The sequence below is a fragment of the Eumetopias jubatus genome, unplaced genomic scaffold (assembly GCF_037043125.1).
Source record: "Eumetopias jubatus isolate StellerSeaLion01/CBP00866 unplaced genomic scaffold, mEumJub1_p1.0 scaffold_7, whole genome shotgun sequence".
NCBI lineage: Eukaryota > Metazoa > Chordata > Mammalia > Carnivora > Otariidae > Eumetopias > Eumetopias jubatus.
In genome coordinates this window covers 36584159-36588475 of record NW_028274813.1, presented here as the reverse complement: position 1 = coordinate 36588475, position 4317 = coordinate 36584159, and the positions used below count along the sequence as shown (strand labels likewise).

Below are 4317 nucleotides of genomic sequence, written 5' to 3'. Positions count from 1 at the left end.
ATGAGAGGGGGGAGGGTCAGAGGCAGAAGCAGACTCCCTGCTGAGCAGGGAGCCCGATGCGGGACTCAGTCGTGGGACTCCAGGATCATGACCTGAGCCGAAGGCAGTCGCTTAACCAACTGAGCCACCCAGGCACCCCTTTTTTCTTTTAAAGATTTTTATTTATTTATTTGTCAGAGAGAGAGAGAGCACAAGCAGGGGGAGCAGTAGAAGGAGAGGGAGAAGCAGACTCCTCACTGAGCAAGGAGCCCGATGTGGGACTGGATCCCAGGACCCTGGGATCATGACCTGAGCCGAAGGCAGACGCTTAACGACTAAGCCACCCAGGCGCCCCTTTTCTTTCTTTTTTAAGTAGGCTCCACACCCAGCATGGAGCCCAATGCAGGGCTTGAACTCATGACCCTGAGATCAAGACTTGAACTGAGATCGAGACCTAAGCTGAGATCAAGATTTGGATGCTTAGCCAACTGAGCCACTCAGGTGCTCCAAGTGCTAAATTTTCTAAGCACTATTTTAGTTGTATCTCACAAATTTTGTTATTTTTTTTTATATTTAATTCAAAATACTAAAAAAAATTTCCACTGTTTTCTTCTTTCATCTATGAGGTTTTTGGACATACTGTCCTCAATTTCCAAAAATTTGGGGATTTAAAACTTATTGTCCTGGGACACCTGGCTGGCTCCATCAGTACAGCATGCAACTCTTGGTCTCAGGGTCATAAATTCAAGCCCCACATTGGGCGTAGAGTTTACTTAAAAATTTTTTTTAAAGATTTCATTTATTTATTTGAGAGAGACAGAGAGAGGGGGAGAGCACAGAGAGAGAGTGAGAGGGAGAAGCATGCTCCCCACTGAGCAGAGAGCCCAACATGGGGCTCCATCCCAGGACCCTGAGATCATGACCTGAGCCAAAGGCAGATGTTTAACTGAGTCACCCAGGAGCTCCCCGCCCCCAATTTTTTTTTTTTTTAAGATTTTATTCATTCACTTGACAGAGAGAGAGACAACAAGAGAGGGAACTCAAGCAGGGGGAGTGGGAGAGAGAGAAGCAGGCTTCCTGCTGAGCAGGGAGCCCCATATGGGGCTCCATCCTAGGACCCTGGGATCATGACCTGAGCCTAAGGCAGACACTTAATGACTGAGCCACCCAGGCGCCCCTATTTTTTTTTTTATTAAAAAACCAATCCAAACTGTTTAATAGTTTTACATCGCCACTAAAAGTGGTTCTTGTTCCATTACTGGACAGCACTGCTTACAAAGGGGCAGTGGAGCCCTGGTGTACTTCACAGAAGCCGCCCCACACGCTGGTGGTGGAGGTCTTTACAAGCATTCCCCCAGGTGAAGTGGCCCAGCAAACGAATTCTTCTCTAGTGCAGGAATACATTTGTGACAGGTTTACAGTAAAACTAGTTTTTAAACGAGGTTTCATTTTCCTAAATGACATCTTACAAACACATACTGCTAAAATGTTATTAACATGCCATCCAAATTTACTTTGAGATGCATCTTAGTGATCTGTGGACTCTAGCTGTCTGCTTCCTGCCTGCTTCCTTATGAGCACTTACACAGTTAACTGTAGCCAGGTTGTATCGTTAGCACAGTAAACAACTGTGCATGAAATGTGTATTGTCAAGCTAAAAACAGGAAAGGCACCACTCCTTCCAGGGTTAATATAAGACTTCAGAAGAGAAAGCATCACCACCTGGACCCCAACCCAGATTCAGCCATCCAGGGCTAGATACAGCCTCCTCTGGTGAGCCATGAGCATGGATGGTGGGGTTAGCACAAGTCAAGACTTCCTTGTTCACTTCAGGGAAACAGCACTCCCCAATTAACACAAAGGCTGTACACTGCTGCAGATGCTCCTGCTAACTCTGCTGTAAAGTTCAAAACGACCAAGTGAAGCACCAGAGTCCATTGAGGCATTTTATTTGCAAGTATGTATTACATCCCTAGAAAAAGAATCCCAGGATTTTCCCTCCTGTGTGTTTTCGTCTTGCTTCTTCATGGTCCGTGATGCCACTGAGGTTGTCAGTACAATGAAACCAAACTGGCGGGATGGGAGCAGGTTATTCTGCCATTTTTCTAGATCTTTCAGTTGTACATCGAATCTGGGGCTGATCACTCCACACTTGTTTAACCTGCCCGTGAGGCTCACGACAATCTTCCCCGCTCTGTGATCATCAATGATTTCAAATTCGCCAATGTAACCATGCTTCATCATCACAGTGAGAAACCGGATGATGACTTTGGAGCATGGCCTAATAAGAACCTGGCATTTGCCTCTCTTCTCAGCATTGTTAATGCTCTTGAGAGCATCTGCCAGGACATTCATGTGCACCATTATGGCCGCACGGAAAGATGGCGGAGACAGCGCCCCTATTTTTTTTTAATTATCTTTCTGTTCTTGATTTTCAGTTTAATTTCATTGTGGCTAGAGAAAATATTTGGGATGATGAAATCAATCCTTTATTATTTATGAAAACTTGCTTTATGGCCCTGCATATAGTCTATTATGGTAAGTGTTCTGTGTATCCTTGAGAAAAATATATATTCTGCAGTAGTCAGAGGATGGTGTCTACACAGGCTGAATAGCTCAAGCTGATCAATCATGTTGTACGTATCGTCTATATACTAATTTTTTGTCTGCTTGTTTTATTTGTTACTGAGAGATAGGGGTTGAAATCTCTATCTTTGCAGGGGTGCCTGGGTGGCTCAGTCGTTAAGCGTCTGCCTTCAGCTCAGGTCATGATCCCAGGTCCTGCGATCGAGCCCCACATTGGGCTCCCTGCTCTGCGGGAAGCCTTCCTCTCCCTCTCCCACCCCCCCCCCTCGCTTGTGTTCCCCCTCTCACTGTGTCTCTCTCTGTCCAATAAATAAAATCTAAAAAAGAAAAAAAGAAATCTCTATCTTTGTAGACTTATCTATATCTCTTTATAGTTCTGTCAATTTTTACTTTGTATATTTTTTTAAAGCTATGTTAAATAATGTGCCTAAAGGGGCATCTGGCTGTTCAGTTGGAAGAGCATGCTACTATTAATCTCGGGGTCATGAGTTTTTGCCCACGTGGGGTGTAGAGATTACTTCCATTAAAAAGAAAACTTAAAAAAAAATAATAATGTGGGGTGCCTGGGTGGCTTAGTACTAAAATAAAAAAAGGTTGCAAGTCAATAATTTAAGTCTCCATATATCAATGACCTATTTTAAAAAATAGCAAATTAAACTGAAAAAGGTAGAAGAAAAGAAATAAACTTAAGAGCAGAAATTAATGAACTAGAAGATAGGAATGCACTTGAAAAAAAATTAACAAAGCCAAAAGTTGGTTCTTTGGAAAAATTAATAAAACTGATAAATCCCAGGGTGCCTGGGTGGCTCAGTCGTTGGGTGTCTGCCTTCGGCTCAGGTCATGATCCCAGGGTCCTGGGATCGAGTCCCGCATCGGGCTCCCTGCTCGGTGGGAGGTCTGCTTCTCCCTCTCCCACTCCTCCTGCTTGTGTTCCCTCTCTCGCTGTGTCTCTCTGTCAAATAAATAAATAAAATCTTTAAAAAAAACCTGATAAATCCCAGTAAAGCCAGTAACAAAAAGAAAAGCAAAAATTATCAATGACTGAAATAAAATTGAATATTTCTATAAATCTTATAGATATTGAAAGGACAATAAAATATGAATAACTGCATGTCAATAAAAGGTGACAGTTTAGATCAAAAGCACAAACTATGTGGTTAAAAACCTACGAAAACTGACACATAAACAAATTAAAAAGATGGGTAGTCTTGGACGCCTGAGTGGCACAGTTGGTTGAGCAGGGGTTTCAGCTCAGGTCATGATCTTAGGGTAGTGAGATTGAGCCCCAGGTCGGGCTCCATGCTGAGCTCAGAGTCTGCTTGGGATTCTCTCTCCCTCTCCCTCTGCCCCCTCCCACTTGTGCTCTCTCTCTCTTTTTCTCTCTCTAAAACAAATAAGTAAATCTTAAAAAAAAAGATGGATAGTGTTAGATACATAACAAAAACTAAAAATTCAAATTGTAACACCTGCCCACCATGTGTGGACAGAGACAAGAAATATGAACAAGTCAAAGTAAGAGAGGTCTGACAACAGGCATGAGATTTAGGTCTTTAGGACTTTGGACTTATCCTTAATTGTAAGAACAGAGCAGAATAACTCAAGTCCTGGAAAAATAGAGCAAAGACATGTTAGTAGCTAAGATGTCACTTGAACTATCAGCGTTTCTTAAATTTCTCATAACAAAGGACAAAAGTGGTCCCTGGTCCTGGGGTGGGGCTCGGTTTTCCAGTGGGTGTGAATTAGCTCCAGCCA

At 43.0% G+C, this 4317-nt stretch overlaps 1 pseudogene; it reads right to left on the bottom strand.

Annotated features, from left to right (window-relative positions):
- Window positions 1-1899: 1899 nt before the first annotated feature.
- Window positions 1900-2382, bottom strand: LOC114207897 (small ribosomal subunit protein uS8 pseudogene; annotated as a pseudogene).
- Between the last annotated feature and the right edge of the window lie 1935 nt (window positions 2383-4317).